This window comes from Procambarus clarkii, chromosome 40 (genome assembly GCF_040958095.1).
Source record: "Procambarus clarkii isolate CNS0578487 chromosome 40, FALCON_Pclarkii_2.0, whole genome shotgun sequence".
NCBI lineage: Eukaryota > Metazoa > Arthropoda > Malacostraca > Decapoda > Cambaridae > Procambarus > Procambarus clarkii.
In genome coordinates this window covers 26,099,364-26,119,524 of record NC_091189.1, presented here as the reverse complement: position 1 = coordinate 26,119,524, position 20,161 = coordinate 26,099,364, and the positions used below count along the sequence as shown (strand labels likewise).

At 43.8% G+C, this 20,161-nt stretch overlaps 1 protein-coding gene and 1 non-coding gene across 2 annotated transcripts in view; both read left to right on the top strand.

Moving 5' to 3' along the window:
• Nucleotides 1-6,729: 6,729 nt before the first annotated feature.
• Nucleotides 6,730-6,892, top strand: LOC123758119 (U1 spliceosomal RNA). Its single transcript, XR_006772850.1, has one exon. It is a non-coding gene; the product is annotated as a U1 spliceosomal RNA (small nuclear RNA).
• A 1,176-nt stretch (nt 6,893-8,068) lies between these two features.
• Nucleotides 8,069-20,161, top strand: part of LOC123758027 (mitochondrial ornithine transporter 1) — a 72,172-nt gene continuing 60,079 nt past the window's right edge. The window contains 1 exon segment of the mRNA XM_045742189.2: nt 8,069-8,333. The gene's annotated coding sequence lies outside the window, so the exon portion shown is untranslated.

The following is a 20,161-nucleotide window of genomic DNA, read 5'->3' as shown; positions in this document are numbered from 1 at the left end:
ATTTTACAAAGTTTGTTGGCTTTATAGATAGAGCTAGTACATACAATGCCTAAAGCCACTATTACGCAAAGCGTTTCGGGCATGAGACAAATAAGAAGCAAAATCAGAAATATTCAGGCACAGGCGGGAGTGGAGAGGAGAGAGATAATGTATGAGAGAAGTCAAACCATGCAACACTACATGTATGTGAGTCAAAACACCCATTTCACTTATGGTAAAAGGCGAAATGCTTGGAGTGACTCTGTGTATATGCGGCTCAGGCTTGGGTACAAATATTACTGGGAATATGGGATAGATGTTCAGATTCAGATGTTTATTCAGGTAAGGTATATACATACAAGTGATGTTACATTAATGGATTGATATATAGATAGAGCTAGTACATACAATGCCTAAAGCCACTATTACGCAATGCGTTTCGGGCATAGATGTTCATGATAATGACACGAAGTGTAAACTATGTGGTATGTTAAGGTCTCACACCCTTGCCCATTATATTCTTGATTGTCCGTTGATTAATGTATATAGAAACACTGAGATAAGGACTGTTCCTGAACAAATAGCCTGGATGTGTCACAACGGAAAGGTTGATGATATTCTTGAGAGATATAAAAATTTTGCACCAAGATTGTAATATTTTGTTGAATTATCTGCAGGTGTCTTGCAAATTGTCTATACAGTATACCTAGGTCATAAAAGTATTTGTGTGTACGTCTGATACCATACTACTTGTGAGGGAGGAAATGTATATGTTTATCTCTCAGAATGTTTGGTAATATGTTTATTGTTTGTGATGTGTGTCTATGTATATATTAACACGTTGTACTGACTGGGGTGAGAATAGCTTGAGCTACCTCATCCCTTTGTGTGTATTTTACCTCAATAAACTTATTTCAATTTCAATTTCAATTTCAATAAATAATAATTATAATAATAACATCTATAATACTAATAATAATAATATTATAATAATAGTAATCATATAATTTATTAAATCTATAACAGATTTAATAATTCCATTACAAATAATAAATAATTACATGTTCCTTCATTTAAGTTTACACTAATGCTAAATTATTTAGAAAGGTAATTACAATTATATTAATCATGGTATCAAATATCGTAAGACTTTGGGAGGTTTGAGTACCCGCCATCCGTCAGGTCAGCGGCGCGCAACCCCGACCCTAATTCTTGGTTCTAAATATGTCTCCTAATACTCGTGCTTTCTGGCCTTTGCCTGTCAGTGACTGCTCTTCTGTCCTCTGGAATTTCCTCAAATATTGCGGCTTTTACAGCAGAGATTGGAATGACCAGATCCAACTCAATTTCAGACACAATGCGGTTTTAGCTGCCTTGTCAATGTCATTATGCTGGACAACACCTCAAATCAAATAAAAAATAAAAATGTTTATTCAGGTAAAAGTACATACATAGAAGATGACTTACAAACATAATGTTGGATTTATAGATAGAGATGCCACAAGGTATCTACCTCTGGACCAGGTCGGATGGAAAGCTCTTTAACCTTGCCAGGCTGAGAGCCAAGACAAACGTTCGGCTGAGGTGTCTGGGCGACTTCCTTTTTGCCGACGACGACGCAGTAGTCACTGCACACTCAGCCGAAGACCTCCAACGGTTCATAACCCGCTTCAGCGAGGCCTGTCAGGTTTTCGGACTCACCATCAGCCTGTAGAAAACACAAGTCATGGGGCAAGGAGTGGACTCTTCCCACCTGACATCGGCATCTCTGATTACAAACTGGAAGTCGTTCAGGACTTCGTGTACCTGGGCTCCACAATCTCTGACTCCCTCTCTCTTGATACGGAGCTAAACAAACGCATTGGTAAGGCATCTACTACCATGTCCAGACTGACAAAGAGAGTGTGGGCCAACAATAGGTTGAATGAGTGTACAAAGATCCAGGTTTACAGAGCCTGTGTCCTGAGCACTCTCCTTTATGGCAGTGAGTCTTGGACACTCCGCGCCCGTCAGGAAAGACAGCTGAATGCCTACCACATGCGCTGCCTTCGACACATCTTGGGCATCACCTGTCAGGACAAGATGACAAACAACAACGTCTTGGGGAGAGCAAGAATCACCAGCATGTACACAATACTGAAACAGAGACGAATGCGCTGGCTCGGGCACGTGGTGCGAATGGGCGACGGCAGGATCCCCAAGGATTTCCTGTACGAAGAGCTGACGCAGGGAAAGCGTCCAACAGACAAGCCCCAGCTACAGTACAAAGACGTATACAAGAGGGACCTGAAAGCCATGGACGTCGATCTTGCTACGTGGGAAACATTAGCCGCAGAGCCAATGCTCTGCGAACGCAGACCGTTCAGCCTGGGGTCAGTCTGTCCAAAGAGGTCTCTCCAAGTTCGAGGAGTCATTGCCGAGAAATCGGAGGCAAAGAGACACAGAAGGAAAGCCGGTAGCCTGGAAGACAGACCAGAATCAGACTTCGTTTGTGCTCGGTGTGGGATGGACTGCCACTCTCGGATTGGCCCCATCAGTCACATCAGACGCTGCACCAGGACTGACAACCAGGGGGCAACTCCATAGTCTCCTGAGACTGAAGGATGCCTACTACTATTATTAAACAAATAAAGAAGTCCCCCACTCTATACATGCGTTTTGTTCTATCACAGAAATGCATATATTTTTTTTATTTATTTATTCAAGAGTTCTTACATTCTTGTACAGCCACTAGTACGCGTGGCGTTTCAGGGAAGTCCTTAACCCTATGTCCGCCGGAATACGACCCCCACGAAGAATCGTTTAACAACCAGGTACCCATTTTACTGTTGGGTTAAACACAGGCTACAGTTAAAGATTTGTACCCAGTAAATTCTCCCCGACCAGGATACGAACCCAGGCTCGCGGAACGCCAGGGGAGCGTCTTACCACTTCGCCACGGAGACTATGAGACTTGTTCATAAAAGCCTCTTTCAAGGTTTGTGTATTCATGTAGCTTGTCTCAGCATTTGCACATGTAATGTAATATTAGACACATATGTAACTGTGTAATTGTAAAGTAATAAGTTGTTAACTATTTAGGATTACGTGTGCATAGGCGATAGGCCTCCTTTGTCATTATTGTCAAATGTATCATTTATCAATCTCGGATGAATTTTTCTAACTGTGTATACTTTAGTTACGTAGTACTACTGTGTTCTGGTGTATGTGTCCCTACTTACGTACAATAGGTATACAAGTATAGTTAGTAAGGTCACTTAACAAGTATCCCTGCACATGCACACCATAGGAAGCAACTTGCAGTTGCAATTTTCTAACAACTGCAGTTACAACTTTCAAGCAACCGCGAAGCGGCAGTAATTTCCAGCAGCTTCAGTTACAAATTACTATACAGTATATAGCAACTACAATTGCATAACGTTCCATGCAACTTGCACCTGCAAATATTTTATTATTAATATTGTTGTCCCCTAACTCCTCTTTTGATTACCAACTTGGACTGCCTTTGAGCAGCCTGAGGGCAGCAATATCCCAGGAACATCAACTAAATTTCGGAGACTTGAGGCAAAGTGAAATTCACACCAGTTACTCCATCTATCATCATTCTATTATGCAGGAAGTACCGCACGTCTATGGGTCATCCAATAATGTTAGCAGACTTCTAGATGTTACCACTGCTAGGCTTAGGCTCGGCTACAAGTACCTCTGGGAGTTTGTAACATCTGCTGATGTAGATTTGACTAAATGTAAACTCTGTCAGCAGAACTATTCACATACTTTGCGTCATTATATAATGGAATGTGAAAAATAGCGGAATTTAGAGATAACACCATCAATAGTGTCCAAGAAATGTGTAAGTACTTCATTCATAATGATGTGCTGCCCGAAATTTTAGCGAAGTATCCAAAATTTGCTTACTGTAGGTAATGCATGCACATGACTGTAAAGCTGCCGCCCAGTTGGGTGGGTGTGGAGCACATGACTGTAAAGCTGCCGCCCAGTTGGGTGGGTGTGGAGCACATAACTGTAAAGATGCCGCCCAGTTGGGTGGGTGTGGAGCACATAACTGTAAAGATGCCGCCCAGTTGGGTGGGTGTGGAGCACATGACTGTAAAGATGCCGCCCAGTTGGGTGGGTGTGGAGCACATAACTGTAAAGATGCCGCCCAGTTGGGTGGGTATGGAGCACATGACTGTAAAGATGCCGCCCAGTTGGGTGGGTGTGGAGCACATAACTGTAAAGATGCCGCCCAGTTGGGTGGGTGTGGAGCACATGACTGTAAAGATGCCGCCCAGTTGGGTGGGTGTGGAGCACATGACTGTAAAGATGCCGCCCAGTTGGGTGGGTGTGGAGCACATGACTGTAAAGCTGCCGCCCAGTTGGGTGGGTGTGGAACACATAACTGTAAAGATGCCGCCCAGTTGGGTGGGTGTGCAGCAAGACTAGTAACTGTGTGACTCACCATAGATGTAAAGTGCCTTGTATAGTGACTGTTGTGAGCCTCTTGTAATGTCACTTGTGACACAAAGATTATTGATGTGTGTATTTGTGTGGGTGATTAGATATGTATGTGTATGTATATGTGTATACGTATATATATATGTACATGTATGTATGAGGGTGTGTACATGTGTATACAACATTGATAATTTTGTAACTAGCGTCAAAGATTGTTATTTGTTTAGCTAAACGAACTAGAGGGTTCAGTTCCTGAACCGATTATGTGCCTCTGTAATCCTTTACACCACCGCCCACGGGATGGGTATGGGGTGCATAATAAAGAAAGAAATTGAATCTTGCCACTTCCGGGGAGGGAAAGGGTGTTTATGTAGCTTCAGGGCACCAATCCCCCCAGCCACAGGGCACCAATCCCCCCAGCCACAGGGCATGGCAAGAAGGCACCCCTAAGCATACATAATACCCTATCAAACACAAACTAAAATACACATAAATGGCAGATCTCATCACAACCCCACAAGAGTTAAGATGATAATTACCTTATATATACCTGGCTTTGCCCGAAACGCTTTGCGTCATAGTGGCTTTAGGCATTGTATGTACTACCTCAAACTATAAATCCATCAATGTTTGTTTCACACCTTGTATGTATGTACTTTACCTGAATAAACATTTGAATTTTGAATAATAATAACACAATAATAAAATGATAACATACACAAAATGGAAAATTCTTTTATATTTCGTTTTTCTTATATGGGACACAGCACACAAAGGGAGAGGTGCACAGTATATCATTAAAAAGAACTAAAGCTGAAGGCAAAACAAGAAGCTGCCTAAGCGGCAGGATTGGTGACTTGACAGCAACATACATGGAAAAACCTATTCATAGTGGAAGCTCCTAACAAGGCCCCGGAGCGGGAGGGTTGTCATGTATGTGTATGGGGGGGGTCCCTCCGGCCGCCTCTGTACCCACTCGTGGGCTCCGGCCAGGTCATCTACCCTCTTGTGAGAAACCATTCGGAGAAGTGGTACTCCAGATGACGACTGCTTAGATAGTTGGCTGCCAGATATCCTGGCTGTGGTTCACCTAAACAAGACTATATTTATAGTCATATTTGACTATATGTCTTAGATTAAGGACCTGCCCGAAACGCTGCGCGTGCTAGTGGCTTTACAAGACTGTAATTACCATATTTGTATCCTCACATTCCTTATGTACATTCTTGTATATGCATAAATAAATAAATAAATTGAATGAGTAAATGAATAAATGAATGTAATAAATAAATGAATGAATAGAATGAATGAATGAATAAATGAATAAATAATAAGTAAATGAATGAATAAATAAATGAGCACCACACCAGAAATACAGTTTTGATATTCCTAGAGTACGACTTAATCAAACTAGAAATGCTCTACAAATCAAGGGACCCAGAATGTGGAATGACCTTCCCAACCATGTTAAAGACTGTACCTCTCTCAACCAGTTTAAGTTAAAAACGAAGCTATACCTAATAAATTCCCTGTAACCTACCTTACCCTTCTATTGTCAACCAATGTCTGTTTTTTTTTCTTTAAAGAGCGCTGTTTGTCGACATAATTGTATTTGTGCTGCTTTTTCATCTATGTTTTCATTTCTTGTTTTCATTCTACTCATTATGCTCAATTAGTATTAAGCTTGTCATTTAAGTTTATCATGCCCGAAACGCTTTGCGTAATAGTGGCTTTAGGCATTGTATGTACTAGCTCTACCTATAAGTCAACCAATCTCTGTAAAAATTTATTGTATGTATGTACCTTACCTAAATAAACATTTTATTTTTTATTTTTTTTTTAAATAAATACGTACCCTTATGCACCCAGTGCACGGTGGTCCTGGGACTTAGGTGGTCTGCCCCTTGATGTGGTCATGGACCATATTATGAAGATGGAATATGTTCAGGTAAGGGCTTTCACAGAGCAAATCTCAAGGTCGCTCTTGGTGAGTCCCATATTTAAATTAATAAAAACATACCGCGTATGGTGTCTGTTTTCACCCGACGCGTAAAACTGAATTATTTTTCAAGCAGCACATTGGAGTGTATACTTAAGTTTGTTAATAAAAAGAATTAAGATATTTATTTTAAAAGTAATTATATTTAAAAATTTAAAATAATTCCGTACTAAAATATACTAAAACTTTAAGTGCATATTTTTTATATTATTAGAATACTTACATAAGAATTGGTTGTATGGCGTAGGTGCTCAGTCGTGCGAGGTGTGGGTCGAAGGTGCACCAACCTATTCATACTTACCTGGCACAGGAGACACCGTGATCACGAAGGCGGTTTTCCCAGGGCGAGGCTCACCATTGCACTCCGGTGGCGCTGACCCTTGCGATTAACCCAAATGTGGTTAACTCGGGTGCGAAATTTTTGGTAGCAGGGGATTGCGTTCGCGCTAACCCCTTAATAAATTCCCATCATACGATTACATATATATATATATATGTATTTGAACCATTTCCAAATATTAACTGACTTATTTTGGGAGAGGTTAGGTACTTAGCCTAGGAAAACCTTACGTCTGATGATTCTATTTTCTCTGCAGTAAATAATACGCTAACCCAGGATCAGCGAAATATTATCTTGTTTAAGAAAGGGAAAGTGTGCTCTTAATTATGTCAAGTATTATCTGGACCGAGGACACGCAGTGTTGGAGGAATGTTATTGGCCACTGGACATTGACGTCAGCATTACTTCAACCACGGGAGCTTGTGATTAGCCAAGAGGATGGGTTGAGGATATGACATCAGCACCGAGCACGTGTTGAGTGCTGGAGGCTTGTGGTTGGTCAATAGACAATGACGTAAACATTAGTATAATAATAGAAGCTTGTGATTGGCCAAGAAAATATATAACGTCATCATTCGTCATGAGCATACGCGACCGCCATTGGCTAGCCAGAAGGGCGGGATGGAGGCAGGGCCGCCACTGCATGACTGACTATTTTTAGTTCAAGGCCGCAAATTATCTCAACCTATTTCTTTGTTTTTTTGCCAAATTAAAATTGACAAATTTATGTAACTATATACATCAGTGGGGAGATGCAAAGGCCGCCCTTGCATATGAAAACACATAAATATGCTGCCTTGGAGGATACATATTCAATCTTTCGAGGAATCAATTAGGTTAAACACTGCAGTCTAACCGGTTGGGTGACCAGTCGGAAAGCTTCGCCCTTGTTATCAACAAGGGAAACCCATAGATAAAATATGTGACTCATGGTGCAATTGGCTTCGAGCACGACTCACAATCGAGGATCCCGAGCTGGAGAGAAATGGTTGGGCAAGTTTCCTTTCACCTGATGCGTCTGTTCACCAACCAGTACATAGGTACTCGAGAGCAAGGCAACTGTTGTGGGGTTGCATCCTGGGAAGGGTCAGTCATTCTACCTGGGGGGAGGGGGGGAGGGGGATCTCGATAAAAGCCTAACGTGTGTGTATATATATACATACAGGCTTCCTGTCCTCGACAACACGAATTAAGACTCCATCAGAGGACACAAACAGTAATATTGCACTAGTAGGGGGCACGGGTGCCTGAGCAGGGCGGCCCCACAGTGCCACAAGGCACGCTATACGGCCAGTACCCGCTAAACCTTCACTGGGGCAACTACTTAAGTGCGCCTCAAGTCTCCTCTAACATCAGCTGCAAAACATGAGGCACTGCCCACGCAACAATTTGCAACATCGAGTGCATTTATAAGCCTCTTGTGATATTTGCAAGACACTACACAGACGCAAGAGCTTGCATGCGTATTTGTGAGTGAGTGGTTGTGTGCTCTACATATACCGTGTCTGAAGCAAGATATTCCCCACACACACCCGCCTCCAGCGCCCTCAGGAAATGGTAGGAGCTTGAGAATAGTCAGTTTAGTTTCAATTTAATGTATTGTTCCCCCCCCCCTTGTTCAGTTCCTGAGCTTATTATATGTGCTTCTGAACCCTAGTTCAATTGTCACTCGTAGGATGGGTATGGGGTCTATTATCACTCACAGGATGGGTATGGGGTCTACTACCACTCACAGGATGGGTATGGGGTCTGCTACCATTCACAGGATGGGTATGGGGTCTATTATCACTCACAGGATGGGTATGGGGTCTACTACTGTACCACTCACAGAATGGGTATGGGGTCCACTACCACTCACAGGATGGGTATGGGGTCTACTACCACTCACAGGATGGGTATGGGGTCCACTACCACTCACAGGATGGGTATGGGGGTCCACTACCACTCACAGGATGGGTATGGGGTCCACTACCACTCACAGGATGAGTATGGGGTCTACTACCACTCACAGGATGGGTATGGGGTCCACTACCACTCACAGGATGGGTATGGGGTCCACTACCACTCACAGGATGGGTATGGGGTCTACTACCACTCACAGGATGATTATGGAGGGTAAGTAACATGTGTATGAAAAATATCACCGTTGCAGTGCAATCACGTGCACTACAGCTGTTGTGATTATACTGTTATCAGCATCACAGCTGAAGTCTGGTTACAACCTGGCCATACAGGACATTGTAAAATTCTTAATAAGTTGTATTATAATAAGCATAAATACCTGCAAAAGCGTTTTTAATCAGAAACATAAAATACTGTATTGTTATATAAATAAAATATTATTATTATTATTATTATTATTAATATTATTATAATTATTATTATTATTATTATTATCGTTATTATTATTATTATTATTATTATTATTTTTCTTCTTATTATTATTATTATTATTATTATTGCTGCTTTTAGCGAACTTTCTCGTTATGGGTGGACGTCGAATTGGTATTTTATCTTCACTGCTGAGATGACTATACTAGGGTTATGGTGTGTATACTGGTGTATACCCACGTCGGGGACAGGAAGCTTGGAGAGTTTACCGCGGTATTCCCTAGCCGAGGGCAAGGCTGATTGCGCGGTAACCCACCTCGCGCTGGACACACCCAACGGAGCTTAACCTGAGGAAGCGACGCGTATTCCTAACCCTGTCCAGTACACTGTCAGTGTACGGTAGTCACAGGTTAGAGACCGGGCCGCGGGGATGTTGATCCTCGACCCCAGTGGACAGGTAATCAACTGTTCCTCAACCATACGTCTGTAATTGCACATCGGTGCCCTTGGGACATGGCAGATGAGGCTTTTCCACCCACAGGGTTATAATCTCATGGAACAGCCTACCCGCCGATGCCGCAAACGCCCAAACTCTGTTAGGTTTTAAAATACACATAGAAGGGATCATCCAGGCAGTGGGACCTACGACAGGCCGCCGGCTTCCTGTCCTCGTCGAGGCCACTAGTCTTAGTGGTCCTCGGGTAAATCACACTTCATTTTGGGATAAATAATGTTTTGAAAACAAATAAACTCCAGCGTCCATTTTGGCGAGCTTACATGATGAGATATCTGTCTGTAGCCTCAGCTACTGTCACCAGATCTGTCTGTAGCCTCAGTCACTGACACCAGACCTGTCTGTAGCCTCAGTCACTGTCACCAGATCTGTCTGTAGCCTCAGTCACTGACACCAGATCTGTCTGTAGCCTCAGTCACTGACACCAGATCTGTCTGTAGCCTCAGTCACTGACACCAGATCTGTCTGTAGCCTCAGTCACTGACACCAGATCTGTCTGTAGCCTCAGTCACTGTCACCAGATCTGTCTGTAGCCTCAGTCACTGTCACCAGATCTGTCTGTAGCCTCAGCTACTGTCACCAGATCTGTCTGTAGCCTCAGTCACTGACACCAGATCTGTCTGTAGCCTCAGCTACTGACACCAGATCTGTCTGTAGCCTCAGCTACTGACACCAGATCTGTCTGTAGCCTCAGTCACTGTCACCAGATCTGTCTGTAGTCTCAGCCACTGTCACCAGATCTGTCTGTAGTCTCAGCCACTGTCACCAGATCTGTCTGTAGCCTCAGCCACTGTCACCAGATCTGTCTGTAGCCTCAGCTACTGTCACCAGATCTGTCTGTAGCCTCAGTCACTGTCACCAGACCTGTCTGTAGCCTCAGCTACTGTCACCAGATCTGTCTGTAGTCTCAGTCACTGTCACCAGATCTGTCTGTAGCCTCAGCTACTGACACCAGATCTGTCTGTAGCCTCAGTCACTGTCACCAGATCTGTCTGTAGTCTCAGCCACTGTCACCAGATCTGTCTGTAGTCTCAGCCACTGTCACCAGATCTGTCTGTAGCCTCAGCCACTGTCACCAGATCTGTCTGTAGCCTCAGCCACTGTCACCAGATCTGTCTGTAGTCTCAGCCACTGTCACCAGATCTGTCTGTAGCCTCAGCCACTGTCACCAGATCTGTCTGTAGCCTCAGCCACTGTCACCAGATCTGTCTGTAGCCTCAGCCACTGTCACCAGATCTGTCTGTAGCCTCAGCCACTGTCACCAGATCTGTCTGTAGCCTCAGCCACTGTCACCAGATCTGTCTGTAGCCTCAGTCACTGTCACCAGATCTGTCTGTAGTCTCAGCCACTGTCACCAGATCTGTCTGTAGTCTCAGCCACTGTCACCAGATCTGTCTGTAGCCTCAGCCACTGTCACCAGATCTGTCTGTAGCTTCAGCCACTGTCACCAGATCTGTCTGTAGCCTCAGCCACTGTCACCAGATCTGTCTGTAGCCTCAGTCACTGTCACCAGACCTGTCTGTAGCCTCAGCCACTGTCACCAGATCTGTCTGTAGCCTCAGCCACTGTCACCAGACCTGTCTGTAGCCTCAGCCACTGTCACCAGATCTGTCTGTAGCCTCAGCCACTGTCACCAGATCTGTCTGTAGCCTCAGTCACTGACACCAGACCTGTCTGTAGCCTCAGCCACTGTCACCAGATCTGTCTGTAGCCTCAGTCACTGTCACCAGACCTGTCTGTAGCCTCAGCCACTGTCACCAGATCTGTCTGTAGCCTCAGCCACTGTCACCAGACCTGTCTGTAGCCTCAGCCACTGTCACCAGATCTGTCTGTAGCCTCAGCCACTGTCACCAGATCTGTCTGTAGCCTCAGTCACTGACACCAGACCTGTCTGATGCCTCAGCCACTGTCACCAGATCTGTCTGTAGCCTCAGCCACTGTCACCAGATCTGTCTGTAGCCTCAGCTACTGACACCAGATCTGTCTGTTGCCTCACCACTGACACCAGATCTGTCTGTAGCCTCAGCCACTGACACCAGATCTGTCTGTAGCCTCAGCTACTGTCACCAGATCTGTCTGTAGCCTCAGCTACTGACACCAGATCTGTCTGTAGCCTCAGCCACTGACACCAGATCTGTCTGTAGCCTCAGCCACTGTCACCAGATCTGTCTGTAGCCTCAGCCACTGACACCAGATCTGTCTGTAGTCTCAGCCACTGACACCAGATCTGTCTGTAGCCTCAGTCACTGACATCAGACCTGTCTGTAGCCTCAGCCACTGACACCAGACCTGTCTGTTGCCTCAGCCACTGACACCAGATCTGTCTGTAGCCTCAGTCACTGACACCAGACCTGTCTGTAGCCTCAGCCACTGACACCAGATCTGTCTGTAGCCTCAGCCACTGACACCAGATCTGTCTGTAACCTCAGTCACTGACACCAGACCTGTCTGTAGCCTCAGCCACTGACACCAGACCTGTCTGTAGCCTCAGCCACTGACACCAGACCTGTCTGTAGCCTCAGCCACTGACACCAGACCTGTCTGTTGCCTCAGCCACTTGCACCAGATCTAAGTATGAGGTACTTGACCTTACCTTTCTCCTGGTTGTTACTCTCCTCATAATTACCTCACCGTTCTTCGGATAATTTACCCTCCTCCTCATAATTACCTTTCCTTTCTCCTCATAGTTACCTTACCTTTCTCCTAGTAATTACTTTATCAACCATTGTTTGATAGTAAGGTTGTGAACAATAACAGTTGTTAAATAGCTCTGTGGTGAACAAGTGTGTCAAGGTCGTTCAGTAGTGCCAGTCGTCTTGGCACCTCACCTGGCAGTGGGTGCCAAGTGTGACGTCACCATGGTGGGTCGACTCACTTACCTATCACCACTTACCTACTCCGGTCCCACACTCTTGTTCATGATGTAATAACTAGAGACTACTTTAAAATGTCAATATAATGTTCTTACATTTAAGATATAAAATCCAATATTCAAAATAAGCTCCGGATGTGTTTTCATCAAACAGTTTTATACATAAAACTCTAAATATATCATGGGCATTTTTTACAGTATGTTTAATAAGTAAAATAAAGTTCATAATTTAAATCATGACAGTCATCAGTAAATTACAAATTATCTGCATAACTCCCGGTAAATTCATTCATGTTGATCCTTAATTTATATATTTTATACGCGAGATAGGGACCCCTATGTCTGACGTCACGCAGCCACGTGTTCCATGTAAACATCGCAGGTCACGGGTCAGTATTCACAGAGCGCTTATGACACCACTTATGAGATCTATTCCTCTTACCTCGAATATTAGCTCTTGGACCCCGCCTTTCACACCGCCGGTTGTCTAATGCAATGACTCCTGACCTATTTCTCTATCATATCTACTTTTAAAATTATGAGTGTAGTGTAGTCCCAAGTCATGAGTGTAGTGGTTTGTAGTCCCATACCAACTATCTACCATTATTCCAGGGGGTTCGCCGTGATCCCATCTGGACGACCGACAGGCTCATCACAGTTGCGGGGCATTAAGTAACGGGGCTCTCTCTCTGCTGGACAACCGGCTGTGGTAAGGCTTCTCTTAATAATGTCGTTAACCTCGCCGTGTCTTGCATGCCATCCTCCTGTCCTTTGGCAGGGAAGGCCATGCCGTCCGTACCTGTCGGCCGCTGCCTCGCCGCAAATACACCTGTGGTGTGGACTGGGATAACTACGGGCTCACCATAGCCCGTGCAACTTGGAACTTTTTGTTCCTAGTTGCGAATCTTAAACAACAACAACAACATGTGGACTGGAGCAGCGAGGCGGAGAGCCACGGCAATTCGGAGGGCCTGCGGTGTGAGACGGGTGCCGGTTGCTGACATTGGGGTTGCTAATAGGAAGTCCTCTGCACGGGGAGCTGCTACAGCTCTAAGTCGGGCAGTGTCATGTGGTGTTGTTGCAGCTTCTAGGCGTGTCGAAGCTGCTTAGTCTACGATGGGCCGATCCCAGCTGGGTTGCGTGTGAGCTTCAGAAGGTGGTGGTTGGGGTGTTGGTCCTGCGAGAGAGACCCATTTGGTGGTGCTGACCGTAAAGCTTGATCATGTACCCCTGCCTGTTGACGTAGGTATTCAGGTAGGAATTCCTTCACCAGGTTGTCAGATGCCACTGAAAAGGACAAGAACGCTGGTACAGCAATTTGTGTTGCTGTGCGCACGTCGACCCCCCCCCCCCCCCTCCCACGAGTCTGACAGGAAGGGAGGCCTGTTTCCACTGTGAGTCGCTGAGGGAAAGGTTGAGGGCTTTTTCTAACATTGATTTCAGCAGACTGTCATACTCTTCTATTTTTAATGTTACTGAAAGATGGCGAACATCTAAGAAAGTAGGTCAGCCTGGGGAGAGACAAGCATCTGGTGATGAGGTAAAGTGCATCATGAGCATTAATGTTTTCAATTCTCTCAGTGATCCTCTTCAGGTCAGTGATCTTCTTACCAAGGACTTCGTCGATGGCCTTCCCTCCAAGAGGAGCTCTTAGGAGTGTGCTGTCCTCAGGGCTGGTTATATGGATATCAGGCAAAACATCCTTTATTCGCTATTATGTGCTGGTTCGTGGAGGTTATTTCGCACTTGGAATAGTTCAGGGTGAGGCCTAGGCTTGCTCCTTGCTCCTGAATTATTCTTATGTCACACAGGAGTGAGGCTGGGGAGCCAGCTAGAGTACCATCGTCCAAAAACCAAATGTTGAGCTCACTGGACAGGTTATCGGTGACTTCCTTGATAACTAGGCAAAAAAGAAAAGGAGCAAGGGGGTCACCCTGTTGGACACCTTCTTGTGATTCAATTTCATGTTCCCCGAATAACAGAGTTAGATTCTTGCTGTAGCATGAGTTTACAAACGGGTAGAGGGAAGGAAAATAGCGATGAGCCGCACTGAGTACTGCATTCCTTACCAGATTGAAAGCATTTTTGAAATCCAGTTTTATCAGAGCTTTTTCTTCTGAAATGTAAGCTCTAGGTGCATACGAGCCGCTGCCTCATACCCTTGAGGAATGCCAAACCCAAGCTGTTTTGGCTTCAAGCAGTTATATATATATATATATATATATATATATATATATATATATATATATATATATATATATATATATATATATATGTATATATATATATATATATATATATATATACATATATATATATATATATATATATATATATATATATATATATATATATATATATATATATATTGTAAAAATTGGTATTTTCTTGTGAATTACATATACAGAGAGAGAGAGCATGTACTCACCGATTTGTGCTTGCGGGGGTTGAGCTCTGGCTCTTTGGTCCCGCCTCTCAACTGTCAATCAACTGGTGTACAGGTTCCTGAGTCTACTGGGCTCTATCATATCTACATTTGAAACTGTGTATGGAGTCAGCCTCCACCACATCACTTCCTAATGCATTCCATTTACTAACTACTCTGACACAGAAAAAAATCTTTCTATGTCTCTGTGGCTCATTTGGGTTCTCAGTTTCCACCTGTGTCCCCTTGTTCGTGTTCCACCCGTGCTGAAGAGTTTGTCTTTGTCCACCCTGTCAATTCCCCTGAGAATTTTGTAGGTGGTTATCATGTCTCCCCTTTCTCTTCTGTTTTCCAGGGACGTGAGGTTCAGCTTCAGCCTTTCCTCGTAGCTCATGCCTCTCAGTTCCGGGACGAGCCTGGTGGCATACCGCTGAATCTGCTCTAACTTTGTCTTTTGTTTAACTAGGACTAACCTTTTGTATGGACTCCAGGCTTGAGCTGCATACTCCAGGATTGGTCTGACATAAGTGGTATACAGGATCCTGAACGATTCCTTACACAAGTTTCTAAAGGCAGTTCTTATGTTGGCCAACCTAGCATATGCCGCTGATAATATCCTTTTGATGTGGGTCTCTGGGGACAGGACATGTATGCGTGTGTGTGTGTGCACTACCATGGTCAGGTAGAACACACAGCAGCAGTGACGCAAGGGAGTATAGCCTCGTGCCGGCGGTAGTGACAACAACACCACCAGACATAACCAGTTGGGCACCTTCCCACCACCACCTGCGGTAGGGCGCTGAAACCTCTTCCAGTTATATGGACGTAACTGTTCTCACACACTTTGTACAGACCGTATATAGGAACACTATGTACACACCGTATATAGGAACACTTTGTACACAAACTGTATATAAAACAGAAACTTGCATTTCATATTTTCGTATGTTAGGCTAGGCTCGGTTAGGGAAGGTTAGATTAGGTTAGGCTAGGCTCGGTTAGGGAAGGTTAGATTAGGTTAGGCTAGACTCGGTTAGGAAGGTTAGATTAGGTTAGGCTAGACTCGGTTAGGGAAGGTTAGATTAGGTTAGGCTAGGCTCGGTTAGGGAAGGGAACTATCAGGTTGGGTTAGGTTTGCTTAATGCTTCTTTTGGACCCCTAAACTCGTATAAAGTATTAATTATCCAACTGGAAAATATCATCAAAGCAAATGAGGGGGCGGGGACCTTCGACAAGCCGCCGGCGTCATGTCCTCGTCGAGGTCACTAGTGTTAGTAGCCCTCAGATAAATTCAGGTAAAACTCCCGTAAGGCGTAGTGCAGATATTGTTTAACCTGCGTGGTTACGGAATGACACGGCCGTCCTTCCCTGGTAGTGTTGGTAACATGTGTGGCAGTGTTGGTAACATATATGGCAGTGTTGGTAACATGTGTGGCAGTGTTGGTAACATTAAGCAGCAGTCTCCTCCACGGATCCTTCACAATGTGAAGAATTTCCTAGGATATATAATGCAGGTGATGAATTAAGGCGGTGCATTAATGAGGCCCAAATATTCTGAGTTAACTGTGCTGGTTCACAACTGTTATTTACGTGTTGACGAAGATGGTCTGATGGAAGATGGTCTGGGCATTTAACAGGACAAACTTCAAGAGTGGAACTTGCATGATGAGCGAGTTAGGACAGACGTACCAGAGAGGTGGGAGAGTAAGATATAATGGGGAGTCCATACGGAGCCTGATCCACACTATACCTTGTCTTCCAAGAGGGGTTCACTTGGGGGTTCAGCGGAAGCCTCGCCTTCCTATATGAGCAACATAGTGCAAGAGGAGAGGAAAATGCAACAGGAAAGAGACACGATTGCAGGTGACCTCTAAAACCTTTTTCTTTACTTAAGTTAGGATATTAATTGAATACTTTTAGTTTTTCACGTAAGTTCTACTTCAGTGTTTTATTTCAATATATTTTTCTACTTCAGTTCACTTTTTGCTTTTTATCTCAATTAGTTTTAATTATAGTTTTTAAATTTTATTTCCATGTCCAAAAAAGGACCCAAAACGGAAAACGGGAGAGTATGTCTACCTAATGTTTGGGCGCCGCTCTGAGAGAGGACGGGTGTCAGCACCAACTAAACTCGTAATTGTTTCCTAGGTTTAGTTAGGTAGCGCAGGTAGTTATCAGGAGAAAGAGCTAAGCAATTCAAAGCCGTAGATGTGTGAAACGTTCATTTGGTACTGTACTCACCTAGTTGTGCTTGCGGGGGTTGAGCTCTGCTCTTTGGTCCCGCCTCTCAACTGTCAATCAACTGGTGTACAGATTCCTGAGCCTACTGGACTATCATATCTTCATTTAAACTGTGTATGGAGTCAGCCTCCACCACATCACTGCCTAATGCATTCCATCTCTTAACTACTCTGACACTGAAAAAGTTCTTTCTAACGTCCCTGTGGTTCATTTGGGTACTCAGTTTCCACTTGTGTCCCCTTGTTCGCTTATCACCAGTGTTGAATAGTTTATCTTTATCTACCCTGTCAATTCCTCTGAGAATTGTATAAGTAGTGATCATGTCTCCCCCTAACTCCTCTGTCTTCCAGTGTCGTGAGGTTTAATTCCAGTAATCTTTCCTCGTAGCTCATTGCTCTCAGCTCGGGGACTAGCCTGGTGGCATACCTATGAACCTTTTGTAACTTCATTTTGTGTTTGACAAGATTGGGACTCCACTCTGGAGCCGCATATTCCAATATTGGTCTCACATATGTGGTATACAAGGTTCTGTATGATTCCTTACACAGGTGTCTGAAGGCAGTTCTTGTGTTCGCCAGCTTAGCATACGCCGCTGATGTTATCCTTTTGATGTGAGCTTCAGAGGACAGGTCAGGTGTGATATCAACCCACAGATCTTTCTCTCGTCCTGAATGCTGAAGGAGTTTCTCTCTCAGCTGGTACCTTGTGTTTGGCCTCCTGCTCCCTACGCCTATCTTCGTCACTTTGCACTTGATCGCGTTAAACTCTAGTAGCCATTTGTTGGACCCATCCTTCAGTCTGTTCAGGTCATCCTGTAGCCTCTTGCTATCCTCCTCTGTCTTAATCCTTCTCATAATTTGAACATCATCAGCAAACATTGAGAGGAATGAGTCTATTGTAGACTACACTACTGAGTGTATAATAATAATAAATAAATAATAAATGTTTATTTAGGTAAGGTACATACATACAAGAGATTTTACAAAGAGTGATGGATTTATAGATAGAGCTAGTACATACAATGCCTAAAGCCACTATTACGCAAAGCGTTTCGGGCAGGAAAAACTTAAATGACTAAAGCTTGATACTAATTGAGTATAAAGAATAAAAGTGTTGAGAACAAATAAAAATAAAGATAAAAAAGGGTTAACATGGCTGAAAAAGCAGCACAAATACAATTAGGTCGACAGACAGCGCGGTTTAAAAAAAAAAAACAGACATGGGTTGACAACAGAGGGATAAGCTAGGTTAAAGGGAATTTATTAGGTAGTGCTTCGTTTTTATCTTAAACTGGTTGAGAGAGGTACAGTCTTTAACATGGTTGGGAAGGTCATTCCACATTCTGGGCCCCTTGATTTGTAGAGCATTTCTAGTTTGATTAAGTCGTACTCTTGGAATATCAAAACTGTATTTATTTCTGGTGTGGTGCTCATGGGTTCTGTTACAACCTTCTATGAAGCTTTTGAGGTCAGGATTGGCATTACAGTTCAGCGTTTTATATATGTATAATACACATGAGAGAATGTGCAGTGACTTAATATCTAACATATTCAGAGATTTGAGTAGGGGTACCGAGTGATGTCTGGGGCCAGAGTTGGATATTGTCCTAATAGCAGCTTTGTGTTGAGTAATTAGAGGGCGTAAATGATTTTGGGTAGTAGAACCCCAAGCACAAATACCATAGTTGAGATATGGATAGATGAGGGAGTAATAGAGAGTCACCAGGGCAGGGCGTGGTACATAATATCTGATCTTAGAAAGAATGCCCACAGTTTTTGAAACGTTTTTTGATATATTTAGAATGTGTCCCTGGAAATTCAGCTTGTGGTCAATGAGAACGCCAAGGAATTTGCCATCTAATTTGTTACAAATTTGGGTATTGTTTATTTTGAGATTTATTTGATTAGAGGATTTATTGCCAAACAGAATATAAAAGGTTTTGTCAATGTTAAGGGTGAGTTTGTTGGCAGTTAGCCAAAGATGGACTTTTTATTTAGCTCAGTATTTACTGTGGCATTTAGAGCAAAGGGGATCAGGACTGGAGTAAATGAAGGTTGTGTCGTCAGCAAATAGAATTGGTTTGAGGTGTTGGGAGGCATTTGGAAGGTCGTTAATGTAGATGAGAAAGAGGAGAGGGCCAAGTATGCTGCCCTGAGGAACACCAATGTTGATGGGTAGAGTGGAAGAAATTGAATTATTCACAGAAACATACTGGAGCCTGTCAGTAAGGTAAGATTTGAGGTATTGCAGTGATTTAAATTTTTTTAATTTTGCCCCGAGGGGCGAGTTTATTGGGCAGCGCCACTCATCTTGTGAGTGGACACACCGCCATAGTGACAGTATTGGGCAGCGCCACTCATCCTGTGAGTGGACACACCGCCATAGTGACAGTATTGGGCAGCGCCACTCATCTTGTGAGTAGACACACCGCCATAGCAGCATGTACAACACTCCCCAATAGGAAGAAAACCCGCTGGGTTGTTCATCCTGTCACTTGTACCCAGACACAGCTGGGACTTGCTTAACTGTCTCAAGTGAACAGCTCCTCAAACAAGAAGATTAACATCTATCAACCCTTGAAAGCTTACGTTATCTTGCAGGTGCAAAATGGGGAAATCTTTTTTTTTTTTTTTTGAGATATATACAAGAGTTGTTACATTCTTGTACAGCCACTAGTACGCGTAGCGTTTCGGGCAAGTCCTTAATCCTATGGTCCCTGGAATACGACCCCCTGCCGCGAAGAATCGTTTGAACATTTAAGAACAGCATTAATATTTGACAAATAGTGTTTTCCTAACTCAAACAATGTGGGGTTTATTATTCTACACATATTTCTGATATCTCTCAGATGTTCACATTCACGTAGATAGTGTTCAAGGCGGTGTCCGTCACTCTCACCACAGATTCTGCAACTTCGCTGATCAACTGTTGTTTCCATTCCATACCTCCATGGATATTTGTATCCAAGACGGATTCTTGCTATTACTGATTCCCTCCCTCGT